Consider the following 19,726-nt stretch of genomic DNA (forward strand, 5'->3'; position numbering starts at 1 on the left):
TGTGTCTTCCTCAATTTCTTTCATGAGTACTTTATAATTTTCTGCGTATAGATTCTTAGCCTCTTTGGTTAGGTTTATTCCTAGGTATCTTATAGTTTTGGGTGCAATTGTAAATGGGATTGACTCCTTAGTTTCTCTTCTGTCTTGTTAGTGTACAGAAATGCAACTAATTTCTGTGCATTGATTTTATATCCTGACACTTTACTGAATTCCTGTACAAGTTCTAGCAGTTTTGGAGTGGAGTCTTTTGGGTTTTCCACATATAGTATCATATCATCTGCGAAGAGTGATAGTTTGACTTCTTCTTTGCCAATTTGGATGCCTTTAATTTCTTTTTGTTGTCTGATTGCTGAGGCTAGGACTTCTAGTCCTATGTTGAATAGCAGTGGTGATAATGGACATCCCTGCCATGTTCCTGACCTTAACGGAAAAGCTTTCAGTTTTTCTCCATGGAGAATGATATTTGCAGTGGGTTTTTCATAGATGGCTTTGATAATATTGAGGTATGTGCCCTCTATCGCTACACTGTGAAGAGTTTTGATCAGGAAGGGATGCTGTACTTTGTCAAATGCTTTTTCAGCATCTATTGAGAGTATCATATGGTTCTTGTTCTTTCTTTTATTAATGTGTTGTATCACATTGATTGATTTGCGGATGTTGAACCAACCCTGCAGCCCTGGAATAAATCCCACTTGATCGTGGTGAATAATCCTTTTAATGTACTGTTGAATGCTATTGGCTAGTATTTTGGCGAAAATTTTTGCATTTGTGTTCATCAAGGACATTGGTCTGTAGTTCTCTTTTTTGGTGGGATCCTTTTCTGGTTTTGGGATCAAGGTGATGCTGGCCTCATAAAATGAGTTTGGATGTTTTCCTTCCATTTCTATTTTTTGGACCAGTTTCAGGAGAATAGGAATTAGTTCTTCTTTAAATGTTTGGTAGAATTCCCCTGGGAAGCCGTCTGGCCCTGGGCTTTTGTTTGTCTGGAGATTTTTGATGACTGTTTCAATCTCCTTACTGGTTATGGGCCTGTTCAGGTTTTCTATTTCTTCCTGGTTCAGTTGTGGTAGTTTATATGTCTCTAGGAATGCATCCATTTCTTCCAGATTGTCCAATTTGTTGGCATAGAGTTGCTCATAGTATGTTCTTATAATTGTCTGTATTTCTTTGGTGTTAGTTGTGATCTCTCCTCTTTCATTCATGATTTTATTGATTTGGGTCCTTTCTCTTTTCTTTTTGATGAGTCTGGCCAGGGGTTTATCAATCTTATTGATTCTTTCAAAGAACCAGCTCCTAGTTTCATTGATTTTTTCTCTTGTTTTTTTGGTTTCTATTTCATTGATTTCTGCTCTGATCTTTATGATTTCTCTTCTCCTGCTGGGTTTAGGGTTTCCTTCTTGTTCTTTCTCCAGCTCCTTTACGTGTAGGGTTAGGTTGTGTACTTGAGACATTTCTTGTTTCTTGAGAAAGGCTTGTACCGCTATATATTTTCCTCTCAGGACTGCCTTTGCTGTGTCCCACAGACTTTGAACCGTTGTGTTTTCATTATCATTTGTTTCCATGAATTTTTTCAATTCTTCTTTAATTTCCTGGTTGACCCATTCATTCTTTAGAAGGATGCTGTTTAGTCTCCATGTATTTGGGTTCTTTCCAGCTTTCCTCTTGTGATTGAGTTCTAGCTTCAGAGCATTGTGGTCTGAAAATATGCAGGGAATGATCCCAATCTTTTGATACCGGTTGAGACCTGATTTGTGACCCAGGATGTGATCTATTCTGGAGAAGGTTCCATGTGCACTAGAGAAGAATGTGTATTCTGTTGCTTTGGGATGAAATGTTCTGAATAGATCTGTGATGTCCATCTGGTCCAGTGTGTCATTTAAGGCCTTTATTTCCTTGTTGATCTTTGGCTTGGATGATCTGTCCATTTCAGTGAGGGGAGTGTTCAAGTCCCCTACTATTATTGTATTATTATTGATGTGTTTCTTTGATTTTGTTATTAATTGGTTGATATAGTTGGCTGCTCCCACGTTAGGGGCATAGATATTTAAAATGGTTAGATCTTCTTGTTGGACAGACCCTTTGAGTAGGATATAGTGTCCTTCCTCATCTCTTATTATAGTCTTTGGCTTAAAATCTAATTGATCTGATAGAAGGATTGCCACCCCAGCTTTCTTCTGATGCCCATTAGCATGGTAAATTGTTTTCCACCCCCTCACTTTAAATCTGGAGGTGTCTTCACGTCTAAAATGAGTTTCTTGTAGGCAACATATAGATGGGTTTTGTTTTTTTATCCATTCTGATACCCTGTGTCTTTTGATTGGGGCATTTAGCCCATTAACATTCAGGGTAACTATTGAGAGATATGAATTTAGTGCCATTATTAGCCTGTAAGGTGACTGTTACTGTATATTGTCTCTGTACCTTTCTGATCTACTACTTTTAGGCTCTCTCTTTGCTTAGAGGACCCCTTTCAATATTTCCTGGAGAGCTGGTTTGGTGTTTGCACATTCTTTCAGTTTTTATTTGTACTGGAAGGTTTTTATCTCTCCTTCTATTTTCAATGATAGCCTAGCTGGATAGAGTATTCTTGGCTTCATGTTTTTCTCGTTTAGTGCTCTGAATATATCATGCCAGCTCTTTCTGGCCTGCCAGGTCTCTGTGGATAAGTCTGCTGCCAATCTAATATTTTTACCATTGTATGTTACAGACTTCTTTTCCCAGGCTGCTTTCAGGATTTTCTCTTTGTCACTAAGACTTGTAAATTTTACTATCAGGTGACGGGGTGTGGACCTATTCTTGTTGACTTTGAGGGGGGTTCTCTGCATCTCCTGGATTTTGATGCTTGTTCCCTTTGCCATATTAGGGAAATTCTCTCCAATAGACCTTCTGCTCCCCTCTGTCTTTCTTCTTCTTCTGGAATCCCAATTATTCTAATGTTGTTTCGTCTTATGGTGTCACTTATCTCTCGAATTCTCCCCTCGTGGTCCAGTAGCTGTTTGTCCCTCTTGTGCTTGGCTTCTTTATTCTCTGTCATTTGGTCTTCTCTATCACTAATTCTTTCTTCTGCCTCATTGATCCTACCAGTGAGAGCCTCCATTTTTGATTGCACCTCATTAATAGCTTTTTTGATTTCTATTTGTTTAGATTTTAGTTCTTTAATTTCTCCAGAAAGGGCTTTTATATCTCCAGAGAGGGTTTCTCTAATATCTTCCATGCCTTTTTCGAGCCCAGCTAGAATGTTCAGAATCATCATTCTGAACTCTTGATCTGACATATTACCAATGTCTGTGTTGATTAGGTCCCTAGCCTTCGGTACTGTCTCTTGTTCTTTTGTTTGTGGTGATTTTTTCTGCCTTGTCATTTTGTCCAGCTAAGAAGATTTGAAGGATCAAATAAAATACTAAAAGGGTGGCAAAAACCCCAGAAAAATGTGCTATAACCAAATGAGAAGGGACCCCAAATTGTGGGGGGGAGAAAGGGGATAAAAAGAGGTTCAGGAAAAAAAAAAGAAAAAATTAAAAAATAAAACAAATAAAGAAAAAATATAAAAAAGAAAGAAAAAATATATATAGAGATAAACTAGTCAAAAAACGTTAAAAAAGAAAAGGGTAAAAGTTTTAAAAAATTTAGCAGAAGAAGAAAAAAGAAAAAAGAAAAAAAATTGAAAAAAGAAAAAAAAATTGAATTAGCCGCAAGACTAAAGAATCATGGGAAGAAAGCCATGAGTTCCGTGCTTTGCTTTTTTCTCCTCTGGAATTGCGCTGCTGTCTTAGGAATTGAACCTGCTTTCTCCTTGATAGATGTACTTCATCCAGGCTGGATATTTTGTTGATCTTCTGGGGGAGGGGCCTGTTGTAGTGCCTCTCAACTGTCTTTGCCCGAGGCAGGATTGCACCGCCCTTACCGGGGTGGGACTAAGTAATCGGCTCGGGTTCGCTTTTGGGAGCTTCTGTTCCCTGAACGCTTTCCGTAGAGTTCCGGAGGACGGGAATGAAAATGGCCTCCTAGTCTCCGGCCCGGAGGAGCTGAGAGCCCAGGGCCCCACTCTTCAGTGCGTCCCTAGAGGACAGCACCCAATCACTCCCATATCCCCAGCCTCTAGCTGCGCTCCGAGCTCACCCAGCCCGCGACCAGTTCAAGGTAATCCCGAGCTGAGAGTTCAGTCCTTGGCTCTGTCTCTGCAGCCGGCTTCTCCGTTCTAATACCTGCGAGCTCTCCGACACTCTGACATCCCCGATCCTTCTGTGACCCTGCGGGATCTGGGGCCACGCTGACCCCTCGTGGGCTTCACCCTGGTTTAGCCTCTGGAGCAATGTCCCTCAGTGGAACAGACTTTTAAAAGTCCTGATTTTGTGCTCCGTTGCTCCGCAGCTTGCCGGGAGCCGGCCCCTCCCCCCGTGGTCTATCTTCCCGTCGTTTTAGATTCACTTCTCCGCCAGTCCTACCTTTCAGAAAGTGGTTGATTTTCTGTTTCTAGAATTGCTGTTCTTCTTCTCTTCGCTCTCCCGTTGGATTTGTAGGTGTTTGCAATGTTTAGATAAACTATTGAGCTGATCTCCTGCTACCTGATGTAGTCTCAGCCTGCTACTTCTCCGCCATCTTGACTCCTCCCAAATTGTGCCCTATTGATCAAAAATTTAATTACAATAAGGAAATACAGTTATTTTTCATTATAAAATGCTAGTTATGAAAAAATTAAGCCTACTCTTATAGAAATATATACTGATGTGGTTAAAGGAGATGTAATTTGATATCCAGGATTACTTTCAAATTAGTGGTGTTAAGGAGGTACGTGTTAAGACAGAGGAAACAAAACTGACCACGGTTGAACTTGTTGAAGCTAGGTCTTGGGTCAGGGGTACTTCATTATGCTATTCTTTCTACTTTGGTAGAAGTGTGAAGGTTTCCAAAAACAAAATTGTTCCCTCAAGAGATGAGTGTGACTTACCCAAAGTGAAAAAACTGACAATATAATGTCTAGTGTGAAATAAGAAATCAGAAAACACCAAGAGAATTGTCAACAGGTAGAAGTTGAAGACAACAAAAGCAATAATAACAGAAATAATATCTTTGCTAGATCCTCCAAGGACACTGAGATATATCAAAGGATTTAATTTATAAATCCGCCTTTATCTAATCATTTTATAATACACTGGCATTTATTATACCAGTTCAGAAGAGATTTCTGTTTAAAATTGGATACCTCTGGATACACTAAGAGGAGTTAATTCTTAATATACCATAATAATAATGATTACATTAAAATATGAGAAGAGTGTTAAAAAGAAATGTGATTTGTGTGACACTTCAGCCACCACTTTAAAGATACAGGTGACGAAATGGAAGATAAAATTATATGCATTGGCATGGTAAAAAAATATTTTTTCCCCCATTCATTCATTTCACAAATGTTGAGTTCATTTTTTGCCAGCCACTATTTTAGGTACTTAGAATACATGTAGGTCAGATCAGAGAAGGATCTTTGCCTTCTCGTGGCTAACATAACAGAAAGAGTTAGAAAATCCGTGTCAAGCATTATAAATTAAAACAAAAAAATATATGGTTGGTTGTGAGTTGATAATGGGGGGAAAATGAAACAGAGCAGTAAAAGAAGGATCAATCAGGAGAGGACCAGTGGGAGGTGGCGTAGGAATTATGGGGGTACGGGGAGGAAGTAAGTTAAGGAAATTTTCATGTGTAGCCACTAGAAGGAGGGGGCCTACATTCCTGTTTTCAGTTTTATAAAGGACTAAATGGATGTTGAACTGTTGCTTTTCTTATCCATTCACTCAAATCCAAACAAAATATTTTTTTTTCAGGCAAAAGAGGGAGAAATTCCAGAGGGATCTAGAGAAAGGGAAGTAACAGCAGTTAAATGTTTCCTAGGAGTCTGGCAGTGTAAAATGTGATATAGATGTTATCTCATTTAATCTTTAAAACATTGTGACATGGACGATGCTAACTTCTTAGAAAGGTTAAAAAAATTTATCACGTCATGGGTATGACTGAGCTGGAGGATTTGAATATCAGACTCTGACTCAAAAGACTTTGTTTTATAGCCTACACTGTCCCATATAATAGCCAGTAACTATACAAACCACTGAGCCCTTGAACTGTGGCTGGTGCAAGTTGAGATGTGCTATAAGAATAAAACACACATTGGACTTCGAAGATGTAGTACAAAATATATGTATATATGTGTGTGTGTGTGTGTGTATAAAAGAACATATCAACAATTATTATTATTTTTAATTTTTTTATTTTTTATAAACATATAATGTATTATTAGCCCCAGAGGTACGGGTCTGTGAATCGCCAGGTTTACACACTTCACAGCACTCACCATAGCACATACCCTCCCCAATGTCCATAACCCCACCACCCTCTCCCTACCCACCTCCCCCTGGCAACCCTCAGTTTGTTTTGTGAGATTAAGAGTCTCTTATGGTTTGTCTCCCTCCCGATCCCCCCCCACGTTGCATCTCCACTTCCTTATATCAGGGAGATCATATGATATCAGCAATTATTTATATATTGAAATAACACTGTGGATTCATTGGATTAGATAAAATATATTACCAAAAATTCACCCATTTCTTTTTACTCTTTTAAGCGTGACTACTGAAAATACTGACTACATAAAATGCCCACAATATGTTTCTATGGGGCAGCCCTATTCTGTATTACACTGCCCACACCATAGGGAAGGCTTCCTATCTACAAAGGGAATAAAACACTAGAATCAACTAAAGAAATACTGGAAAGTGCCCATCTCTGGATCTCTTTAAAAATGTGCAATCTCTTGGTTATGAATTCACACACTTCTGGCTAGGACTTCCAAAGATGATCTATTCACAGGTTCCAATCAGGTATAAATAGAAGGTACGTAGAAAGCAAAGTGGTACAATTATAATAATTTAATCCAATTTATTATCTTCAGAATATTTCATTATGTATATTAACAATGTACATCCATTAAATAGTAACACAGTCTTATGACTGTGTAATAGTAAACACAGTCTTATGATATCAGGAATTTTCATGTCCAAAAATTATGCTTTTTGACATTATTGCTCGAATATGATAGTATCTTCTTCCATAATTTTCAGGTCAATTATTCCATCATTTTACAAGTATCCAGGCATTATAGTTTCTCTAAAAGGGATTCACCCAACTCCTATTTATTTGTTGACTTTATTTCTCAGTAAAATAATGAACCATTTAACTTAATCCTTTCTATCTTCTCAAAAACTTTTCTTTTTGTATTTACTCCTTTTTTCTAAGTGTCCTTAAACTGCCTCTTACTGTTATCATATTCTTTGCCTTTAAGCATCACAGTTTTCTTATCTTGAAAAAAGAAATCTAACCTCAATTTCACTTCTAAGTAATATTGTGTTTTCTTATATTTCAAAGATGAGACAATACAAAAAAAGTGTTTATACTCTCTACCAAACTGTACATACTTTCTTTGGTTCCCTGCAGTTTATCTTCTGCAAAAATATTATTTCCTCAGCAAATAATTTTTGGCTGCCCACTCTGGGTCACTGATCTAAACACTGTAGTGACGCACATTTACCAAACACACCAACTCTCGTGGGGCTTAAGTACTAGCTCCTTTGAGGACTTGATGATTTTGTAATTCTTCTTGCGTTATTCTGATTCTTCTCATGTTGCACTTGACACTACTGCCTGGAAATTCTCACCTGCAGTGGACTGTGATATGTATTTCCCAATATGTGTCTTTGATGCTTTTTCTTTTTCCTCGTAAAACCTAATTGTGAGTCTTACTCGGTATTCCGACTTTTACTATTTTACATCCCTTCCCACACTTGTTGATTGCACAGAGTTTTCATTCTCTCAATGTTCAAAATTTGCTAATTTCTGCATGCCTCTGGTCTCTATTTCCATGTTCTAATCTCACATTATCTGTTATCAGTGGGATAATTTCCATTGTCTGCAAGTCACATATCCAGACTCAAGCTTACCTTCCTTTCAGAAAGGATCTCCTCTGACTGCCCTTAGTATTTCCGTTATTGACATTATTATTATTTAACACAAGTCTTTCTCAATTTCCAATTCATTCAACTCTTCATTCTCGACTTACATGTTTTACTTTGCATTGTCACTTCTGTCATCACAAGTCACTGTTGGGCTCTTGTTGCCAGTGTCAAGAAAACTCGTCTCCAGTATACATACTCTCCTAAACCAGGCCACTCTTCTCACTGACGCAGGATTAATGTTTCAGGATGGGAACTGTTAATCCTGAAAATCATGAGAAGCTCTCCGTTGACTTTTAGGGTAGCGTTAAGGGCTTTCTATGTTCTTCCCCAAAGGACATTTCTGATTTTAATTCTCCTACAAACTCTTGTGTTCTTATTCCTCAAACATGCTCTGGGAGTTATAAATGTCATCTTTTGGTTATATCACAGTGTTAGCATGGCTTGTAATTTTTTTGTTGATAGTGGATCCAGTGTACCAGGTAAAAGGAATCAAGCTAACGAGGTCTTCCTTGTGAACTTTTCTGTCTATCTGGCAGGAAGTAAGGTCATTTACTATTTAGTGTTGGCTGGAGCAATAGGAGTCAGAAGGTTTTAAGGTCTACAGCTGTCCCTCTTGGCTTCTTCCTTGTCTTTTGGTTTCCCTAGTGAATTTCTTTTTTTTTTTTTTTAAGATTTTATTTACTTATTTTACAGAACGAGAGACTGTGCATACTGGCAGGGGAGGGGCAGAGGGAGAGGGAGAAGCAGACTTCCCGTAGAGCAGGGGGCCCGACACGGGGCTCCATCCCAGGACCCTGTGATCATGATCTGAACCAAAGGCAGACACTTAACAATCTGAGCCCCGAGGCACCCCTCCCTAGCGACTTCTTCAATAAGCTCTGAGAGAGGGCATCCTTTCAGTTGCAGCCCCTACTGGAATATAGGAGCCCATTGATGGGGTGGGAAGGTGAAGAGGTGTTGAGTGTGAAAGTCACGGCACTAGGAACCCTCCACAATTTCTGTGATCTATCACAATCTCTCAGTAAGCATGTGCTCTTCTACTGTGACCTTGACAAGGACTTCTCAGTTTTCCCTCTCCCTTAGGTGATAGGAATTCCAGACATTTTTAACAAAAATAGGCATACTTCAAAACAGCTACTTTTCCTCTTTCCTAGAAAGAAACAGAGGGGATTTTTCTCCTGTCTTCACTGTGGGAACTTGGTAGGGCTTCTGGATATAAGACTTTGGGGATGCCCTTAAGACTTGTCCCCCCGGAGTTCCGATCTCTTGAGCTTCTCCATGCTGAGCCTCCGGCAGTTTGTTAATTGCGGTTTCCGTTTTCCTCACCCAGGGCTGGCTCCGTCTGTGGTTCCTGCTCCTGCGGTTTTGCTCCAGTGAATTGTGACTCTCTGTATCTGCCTTTCTGTCTCCAGTGGTTTTCCCTGTGATGTCTACTCTAGTTCTCTCATAGATATAAGAAGAGTTTTTTATTTATTTTTTTTTTTTAGTTTGTCTGGCTTTTTTTGTTGTAAAGATGAGGCTGTGCCTCTAAGCTTCTTACATGCTAGACTGGAAACCAGGAAGAACCTCTTAGTGATTTTTTAAGAATGAACCTTTACCCCTCTAACCTACTTTCTTTGCCTATTACCATCTCCATTATATTCCTTAACATCTTAATATAATGATATGTCTCTTATAAAGTCTTTTCTTAGTCATCCAGTTTAAGCCATCTTTTTATTAGATGAGCTAGATGGCATTTACAGCCCATGTCAATATTTGGCATTATAGGCTCACAATAACCCCAGTGAGCTATGTATTATTATTATTATTATTACCACCCATCTGACAGAGGGTGGATATGAGACACCATGGGGATTCAGTGATTTTCCCAAAGTCACAAAGCTTGTAAGTACCAGTACGGTACGCCAGGTAGTCTGACCTGTAATGTGTTTTCTAAATAGTACATACTGCTAGCTTTCATTGTCAGATTCTTTTGAGTATGTTTCATGTGTTCTGAGCTATAACTTGTCTTTCTCCTCAACATCCAAATGCAAGACATGGCACCTTCCTTGTAGTAGTCATCCAGTCAATAACTTGTGATTGATTGTCTTTTTTCTACTACTAGAATCATCTTTAGATCTATTTTTTTTAATTCCCAGGAGAGTGCACTAATTTGCAACTTCGTTCTAAGCACTTTCCATGTAGTGTATCCTTTAATCTTTACCACAACCCCATGAAGTAAGGTACTGACTATAATTATCTCTTCATGTTTCTGAGTCCTGGAGAATTTCCATAGGTTGCCCAAGGTCACATACCAAATAAGTGGTAATGTCAGGATTTGAATGAAAGCCAACAGCTCAAGTACCTGCAGGCTTAACCATAGGGCCACCCAGCCCAAGGTTTCTTTCTGCTCATTACATATTCATTAAAATAACCTGATGATACTGTTTTCTGTTTCAGTGAAAAGAAACATTCTTCTGTTCTTGTTTGCTTTCCACACTCTTTCAGGTAAAATGGGTCTGAAATCTAAACAAAGTCAAAGTTCATACCATTTATCATTTAACTAAAGGATTTATGCTTTATTAGTTCTCCCTTCCTACATGACAAGGAAACAAGTTATTTTTTTTTAATCTCAATTTGGCAAATAAAATCAAGTTACACAAATGCTATTAAACAAATGCTTGTTTCTCAAGACATCTTGACAATAACACGTAAAGAGGTTCTTCAGGGTTCTTCCAATATGAAGATTAAGAGAGTCAGAATCCTTTGTCTCCAGCTACACTCCCGGAAGTGCCAACAACTCCATTCATATGGCACCTTCATGGGATTGAGGTATACTTATCCCTGAGCAAATTAAAATATTTCAAAATAAGGTGAATATATCCATACAATGAATAGATCATGTTTTGGCGTGTCTCAACTTTAAGCTTCATTTTTAGATCAGGTCAGTGATTACTAAGGGAAACAGTTTATAGCATCAAGATTTGGTAATAGCAAATAGCGTTAAAATGAGATAGCCTGTTTTTTCTTAATAAGTAATAATTATTCTTAAGAGTAATGGCTGAAGAATAAACTATTAGAAAAGGTAGAGGGGCACCTGGGTGGCTCAGTGGGTTAAGCTGCTGCCTTCGGCTCAGGTCATGATCTCAGGGTCCTGGGATCGAGCCCCACATTGGGCTCTCTGCTCAGCAGGGAGCCTGCTTCCCTTTCTCTCTCTCTGCCTGCCTCTCTGCCTGCTTGTGATCTCTCTCTCTGTCAAATGAAAAAATAAAATCTTAAAAAAAAAAAAAAAGAAAAGGTAGAAATAAAAAAATGCCAAATCAATTCACTGTACAGCCTTTCAAAAAGCAAGCAGAAGTGATGTAATGACAGACATTTTCATCCAATACCATGAAAACATATCATTTGCCTTCAGAGGCACTGTATCTGTGGCTGCCATTTTGGCAACTTTAAGGAAAACTTTTGTTCTCTCTCTGAGCATGTTTACATTTCACATGTGTACATTTCACCGTCTTTAAAACTTGCAGACAAAAAGAGATTGAGGGCATTTCAGCTGATAATCATTGTGCCCCCTCCCCTTTCTTTGTAGAGTGAGGGACAGGCAGAAATTACAGAGGATGTGGAACCAAGCTAAGTCAGTCTAGCTCTGAACAAGGAAGCATTCACTATTTTGGAAGAGAGGCATACTGCACCACATTTTCAGAGACCATTAGGCAGCTTTCTTTTATGAGCAAGGGGGGGGGGGGGAAGACTAAAATTGCCTACAATTTAAAGCGGGAAGTGAATTCAGATCACTTGAAGTGGGAAATTGTCTTTTATGATTTGACCCTAGTAGAAGTGAGTATGATCCTTCCGAGAGCACCGAGCTGAAAAAACATAGCTTTCTTTTGAAAGTATTAACTGTCTTTTTATAAAAGAAATGTCAAATTTATTACATTATGACATAATGACTCAACGAAACATTTTCAAAAACTCAAGATTGTAGCTAATCACATCGAAAAGACAAATTAGAGTCTCTACTGCATGCCAACACCAAAGTGAAAAAGAATGTCCGTGAGGCACACTGTTGGATTCTGAATGTGGCTAATGTATTTTGGCTCTCTCCTGTCAAGTAACAGTGGAGATCCGAACAAAGTGATGCTGAATTTATACTATTTGACACTAAGTGGCTCCAGTTTTTGAGAATGTGTGTAATTCTTTAAAGCGTGTCTAAGGTAAAAATTGAATATTGATGAGAAACTTCTTTCCAGTGCCTGATTGTAGCTAATTAACATATGACATATAAAATCTTTACGCTAGGAATCCTAAGAACTTGTAATCCTAAAACCTGTAACAACAAAACTGAAGTATTACACTGAAACATACAGAAAATATCAGGAGCCAGAGTGTAGGGAGAGGTAACATTCAGACATATTTAGTAAGTGCCCACAGTCCAGAGTACTGCTTCTGGCAGTATTAAAGTTTTACAAACCTAATTAAAGGCATTCTAGTATAATATATGAGAATTAATTTACAATGGCCAACAGAAAACCATAAAGCAGTTTAAAATCAGACCGACAATCAAAAAAATCTGCTTCTGTAAAAATCTGTCCCATGACTGTTGGGAAAAGTAGGGATTGGAAAAAATAAATGTAGAACTGGAAATGAAGGTGGTTGATCATTCCACAGAGTCACATGTAAATAAAGTCAACTGGTTCAATGATTTACCATTAAATTCTAAATATGTTGTGGCAGTTGAGACTTTTAAGCTTTATTATCTGCTTTAACAAATTCTGAACTTCGTGTGGGAAGCTTGATTGACCTTCCCCAAGGATTTTGCTAGATATAAATAGGTAGTTCTCAATGAAGCAACCGAAAATTTATAAATGTTTGAAAGTAGGTCTAGGCTGAGCTTGCTCGATAAAGAACGAGTCTATTTCTGAAAATATAATTCAATGTAAGGTTTTATAACTTTGTGATATAGTACATAGTTCCTGGATAATTCACATATTTCTATTAATAATTTCAAGAGGCTAAGCAACTTTTCACCTTTGTGATTCTCTGGAAAAAATATGGCGTTGCAACAAGTCTATTCCCCTTACAAAGTCAAGCTTGGATATACTAGTGTTCTAGAATTAAAAATACCAAAAGACCAAATTTGAAATGGTTGCTTCTAAATTTCCAGGCATAGTTTTGTATTCTTAAATTTTAAAATGGTTAAAAGTTTACATTTGCATGCATTAATACATCAGCCAGGAATTGACTTTCTGACTTTTGTGTTCCATTGTAGGATGTTGTAAGACCAAATTGAATATGCAAATCAGGAGAGGCTAGGCGGGGTACACTTTGAAAGCTCACCCAGAGTCCCCTAACTAATAATTGGAATTGCTTACCTTTGATGTTGAGCCCTACAGAACATTGTCTTATACTGAAATAAATAGGCTGCAGTGAAACATCCTGGATTATTATCGTCCCCCATGAATTACTTTTGTTTTTTTACATTAAGTTTCATAATATATCCCTGAAATGTAAACATTATATTGTTCTACATTCCTTTCAGTGATGTCATGTCTTTGCTAAGCTGATTTATGGTAGTTGCTATGATGAAAGTAAGTACTGGGGAAAACAAAAATGGGATAGGAAATGAAGGTGGTGATGTTCAATGTAATTTCAAGGTTTGAGACTTTGGGCAGTGCCTAATGAATACACTCTCTAGTGGAAAGTAATTGTGGTTATTTAAGAATTGTTCTGTTTTGTTTTGTTTTTTTCAGTTTGTATGTATTAATTTTTCGAATGCCCGTGATGTTGTTAGTATTTTAATAGGCTTTAAGTTGTTTGGACTTAAGGACTTAATAAACAAAACCAAAATATTGCTTTCCTCCTGGGGTGCCATGAAAACATTGAGACCCTGAGGATGCTGTGACTGGGATTCCACAAGGAGCCCATAGGCAATGACTAAGGCTGGAGAATTTGGTTAGGTTGTATTCATTTTGCTGTGCAGACTTAAAACCTACCTTTAAAAAAGAAGTATCACATGATTAAAATGATTCAAAGGAAACATCTGAGTTAGTGAAGGGTTAGTGTATTTATGTAGTTAGGAGAATAAATTTACCAAAATACAAGATTTTAAATCAGAATTTCTATTTTTAAAATGGATTAAGTTTATGCCAGTGGACACAATCAGTTCTTTTCTCACTGCTCCAAATGTTTGACATTCAACTCAGGTTAGCAGTACAGCATGGATAGATGTATATTTAAAGTCAGGGTTAAACATGATCTGCTTTTGAGATGGAGGCATATTACTTCTCATTATATATGTTATACTATTTAAGAGCTGAGCTATGAAATACAGAATAGTTTCATACACACATACCGAACGTTACTTTTTCTTATTTGGAACTAGGTCAAGGCTATTTCTTCACATCCAGTATAGTACGAACAGATTCCATGCTTTCATCTTAACTATATACATTATTATTATAGTGAGTTAGACTATACGGTATTTTCTTTATTCAGGATAACATTGTAAGGTTTGTCTGATATTGTACTCCAGGTGCATTGGGAATCCTTCTGGGTGTAAAAGGCAATAAAATGAGGGAATACCTAGATGTTCTTTTTTTTTTTTTTAAGATTTTATTTATTTATTTGACAGAGAGATGAGAAGTAGGCAGAGAGGCAGGCAGAGAGAGAGGAGGAAGCAGGCTCCCCGCTGAGCAGAGAGCACAATGCGGGGCTCGATCCCGGAACCCCGGGATCATGACCTGAGCCAAAGGCAGAGGCTTTAATCCACTGAGCCACCCAGGCACCCCTACCTAGATGTTCTTATTTAATCAGAGAACGTAGATTTAACAAATGTGTGTTCTTAATGAATAAGCCACAGTTTGTAGATTTGACTGATGGCGTCTAAGTATATCTTGGCTGCACATGCCACATGCATGTCTTCCTATTCCAAATAAGAAAACAAACATATCATCTTTGCAAAGAAATATGAAAGCAAACTTTTCTGTGAACAACTTGAAATATTGTGCAGAATTTTCCTAATCCAATGTTATCTAGTACATGTATTTCATAAAACAGTGAGGATAGAAAACAGTTCAATGGTGCAAGCCAGGAAACTTTACAGGTTATTTCCACTACTATTTTATATTGAGGAAAATCTTGCAGCATCCATTACATGTCATATTCCTTGGTATTTTTCTTAAGATTTTTTTTTTTTTTTTTGGTGAGACTTTTATAAAGTGTTGTAAGTGAACAGAAATATTGTCAGTAAGGAACTTAAAAAGAAAATAGGGGCACCTGGGTGGGTTAATCAGTTAAGCATCGAACACCTGAGGGTTGTGAGATTGGAGCCCACACATCCAGCTGGAGCTCAGTGGGGAGTCTGCTGGAGAGTCTCTCCCTCTGCCCCTCCCCACACTCACTTGTGCATAGGTGCATGTTCTTTCTCTCTCTTTCTCTAAAATAAATCATTAAAAAAGTAGATGTAAGTCACTTTCAGTATCTGGTCTGGCATGTAAGGAGCTAGGAAGTCATTATTTCTTTCCCCATAATAAGAAAAAAACCAAAAGCTGAACAAACTGAAAATCAACAACTCTTTTTAAATTTATTAGAGAATTAAGGGCTCCACACACACCACTGCCCCAAAACTGGAGGCAAGCAAGTGGAAATTGAGAATCACAACTTACTGGAGCAGATGCTCCAGTCAGTACGGGGTCAAACAGGACATCCTTAACAAGGGGCAGGACATCCTTAACAATTACTGACGGATTGCTGTAGGTTCAATGTGAACGAGTTGGAGAGCTAGTCCAGGGGGTTTCAGTGTTAGGAAGCCCCTACACTTTTGTAAGTTTTACCTTTAGGAACCCTGTCAGTTTTTCACAGTGAAGATCAGAGGAAGCTCCTCTCTGCTTTCAGCAGGTAGAGGGAAGAAATAGCCATTTTGAAAATTTCCCAGAGCTTTCTGTTTTTCATAACAAAACTGCCCTCAAGAGAAACTATTTTGCTAGCACCTAATGGACCTAAAAACACAAAACAAAACAAACAAACAAAAACAAACAACTGACCTAAGAGATAAGAGATGGGAGAGTTTACTGGGAAAATAATCTGGTATGTTTCTTACACTACTCATGAAGTGGTATCGTGATATTTTAAAGAGGATTTGGACTAGTAGTAATGTATATTGCAAACTCACTGTCAACCACTAGAAAAGATTAAAAATATATATGTAATTGGTATGCTAAGACATGATAAAAAAATGAAATCATATGAAATGCTCAAGTAAGATCAGAGAAGACTGAAAAAGAGTGAAAGAAAAAGAGAAAGAAAGAACAATACCAGTGAATAGCAAATTCTAACAAATAAGGTAAATGTTAATCCACCTATCTCAATAATCAGCTATATTTGCCAATTAAAAGACTAAGAGAAGATTAAAACAAAACAAAGGAACTATGTATTGTCAGTAACAAACCCATTTCCAGTATAAATACATTGAATGAATGAATGGGGAAAAAAGTGAAAGAATGGAGAAAAATATACAAAGTTAACATTAATTTCAGACAAAGAAGACTTCAGAGGAAGGAGAACATGCAGGGATAAAGAGGGGGATTAACAAATGATAAAAAGATCATTACTCTAAGAAGACAAAACACTCTTCGGTGTGTAAGCACTTAACCTCAGAACATCAAAATACACAAAGCAAACCTAATAGCATTTCAAGAAGAAAAAGATGAATCTACTACTCCAGACTTCAACAGCCCTCTGTCAATAGTAGGGCCAACAGGCAGAAAGCTGAGCAGTACCATCAATCAACTGGATACAACTGACATTATAGAATCCTTCAACAACAGCAGAATATACATTCTTCATAAGCTCGCATGGAACATTCACCAAGATAGCCCACATCTGAGCCATAAAACACATCTTAACAAACTTAAAAGAAATCTTACAATGTGAGCTCTCAGACCATAATGGAATTAAGGAGGAATCAGTAACAGAAATATTACTGGAAAGTTCCAGAATACTTGAAGATTAAATAAGTAGATTTCTAAATAACATAATGAACCAAAGAAAAAAATTTCAAGGGAAATTTTGAGCTATTTTGAATTAAATGAAAAAGCAAATATAACTTACAAAAATTTGTGAGATTCAGTGAAAATGCATAGAAGGAAATTTTTAGCAACAAATGCATATACTAGAAAAAAGATTTAAAACTGGTAATTTGTTTGCCACTTAGAAAACTAGGAAAAGAAGAGTAATTTATAAAATTGAAATCAGGAAATCATTAAGCAAATAAGCCAGTTAAGAAATGGGCTGAAGACATGAAAAGACATTTTTCCAAAGAAGACATCCAGATGGCCAAAAGATGCATGAAAAGATGCTCAATGTCACTCATCCTCAAGGAAATATAAATCAAAACTACAATGCAATATCACTTCACACCTGTCAAAATGGCTAAAATTAACAACACAGGAAATAGCACATGGGGAAGAATGTGGAGAAAAGGGAACTTACACTATTGGTGGGAATGTAAATTGGTTCAGCCACTGTGGAAAACAGTACGGAGTTTCTTCTAAAAGTTAGAAACAGAATTAGCCTATGAGCCAGCAACTGTACTACTGGGCATTTATCCAAAGGATACAAGAGTACAGATTTGAAGTGGGGCTCCTGGGTGGCTCAGTTCATTGAGTGTCTGATCTTGATTTCAGTTCGGGTCATGATCTCAGGGTCATAGTCAGCAGGGAGTCTGCTTGAGATTCTCTCCCTCTGCCCCTCCCTCTGCTTGTGATTGCTCTCTCTCTCAAATAAATAAATTAAAAAAAATACAAATTCGAAGGCGCACATGTCCCTGATGTTTATAGCAGCATTGTCAACAATAGTCAAATCATGGAAGGAGCCCAAATATCCATCCACTGACGAATGGATAAAAAAAGTGAGATAGATGAATAGATAGGTAGATAATGGAATATTACTCAGCCATAAAAAATAATGAAATCTTAGCATTTTCAAGAATGTGGATGGAGCTAGAGTATATTATGCTAAGCAAAAGAAGTCAGAGAAAGACAAATACTATATGACTTCACTTATGTGGAATTTAGGAGACAAAACAGATGAACATAGGGGGGAAAGAGAGAGGGAGGCAAACTGTAAGAGACTCTTAACTACAGAGAACAAAGAGAGAGGGTTGCCAAAGGGGAGGTTGGTGGGGGGATGGGTAATTGGGTGATGGGTATTAAGGAGGGCACATGTGATGAGTTCTAATGTAAGTGATGAGTCATTAAATTCTACTCCTGAAACCAATGTTACACTGTTAGGTTAACTAATTCAAATTTAAATAAAAACTTGAAATTACAAAAATAAATAAATCATAGGTAAAATCAAAATGAAAAGCTAGTTTGTTGGAAAGATTAATAAAATTGAAGACCTTCTAGATATATAAATCTAAAAGCAAAAGAAAACACAAACTTCTAATTATCAGAAATAAAAGGGGGAACCATCATTACTTATCCATGACACTAAAATGATAATAGAAAAATATTATGTACAACTAGTTTCCCCAAAATCTGGTAATCTAAGTAGACCAATTCCTTCAAAGACACAAGCAACCAAAATCCCATGAGAAATAGATAATCTAAATAAACTTGTAACAAAGAAATTGCTTAGAGGGGTGCCTGGGTAGCTCAGTTGTTTCGATATCCAACTTTTAATTTCAGCTCAGGTCATGATCTCAGGGCTGTGGGATTGAGCCCTACTCAGGCTCCACATTCAAGCAGGGAGTCTGCTGGAGATTCTCTCTCTCTCTCTCTCTCTCTCTCTCTCTGCACCTCCCCCCACTTCCACATGCTCAGGCTCTCTCAAATAAATCTTTTTAAAAAATTGAATACATAATTTAAAATCTTCCAAGTCAGAAATAACTAGACTTGACTGGATTCACTGGTGAATTCTCCCAAACATTTAAAGAAGAAATTAAATCAGTTATATATAGTCCAGAAAATACAAACAAAAGGAACATTTTCTGCCTTGTTCTAAATCAGACGAGGATTTCAAATAAAAAACAAAGACATTACAAGAAAACTACAAATCAGTATCTCTCATCAACATACATGCAAAAGTTCTCCACTAAATATTAGCAGATCTAATCTAATGAAAACTTATATATATGCAGCACAAACAAGTGGAAATTATTCAAGTATGTCAGACTTATTTTATATTTGAAATTCAATTAATGTAATCCATCACAGCAACAGAGTAAAGCAAAAAATTAAACAATCATGTCAAAAGATGCAGAAAAAGCATTTGAAAAAATCCAACATCCATTTGTGATAAAATACCTCAGTAAACTAAAAATTGAGGTGAACGTCTCTAACTTGATAAAGAATATCTTGCTTCTGCAGCACATACTGAAATTGAAATGATACAGAGAAGATTAGCATGGCCCTTACACAAGGATGACACATGAATTTGTGATATATTCCATATTTTTATGGTGACTGTAGTTGATAATACTGTATTAGATACTTGAAATTTGCTGTGAGAGTAGATCTTAAGCATTCCCATACACATACACACACAGAGTAAATATGTGAGGTGATGCATGAATGAACTCATTTGTGAGAATCCTTTCAAAGTGTGTACAAATGTCAAATCATCATGTTGTACACTTTAAATAAATTCCAATTGTATTTGTCAATTATTCTTCAGTAAAGCTGAAAAAAGATATCTACAGAAAACTTACAGCAAAAATTTATAATTATGAGAAATTAGGTACTTTC

General features: G+C 37.2%; 1 protein-coding gene and 1 pseudogene across 3 annotated transcripts in view; both read left to right on the forward strand.

The window, feature by feature from the left end:
- The window catches only part of MALRD1 (MAM and LDL receptor class A domain containing 1), an 800,866-nt gene that overhangs the window by 581,399 nt on the left and 199,741 nt on the right, over positions 1 to 19,726 (forward strand). The window lies entirely within an intron of this gene.
- On the forward strand, positions 19,339 to 19,437 carry LOC123947758 (annotated as a pseudogene).

The sequence above is a fragment of the Meles meles genome, chromosome 7 (assembly GCF_922984935.1).
Source record: "Meles meles chromosome 7, mMelMel3.1 paternal haplotype, whole genome shotgun sequence".
Classification (NCBI taxonomy): Eukaryota; Metazoa; Chordata; class Mammalia; order Carnivora; family Mustelidae; genus Meles; species Meles meles.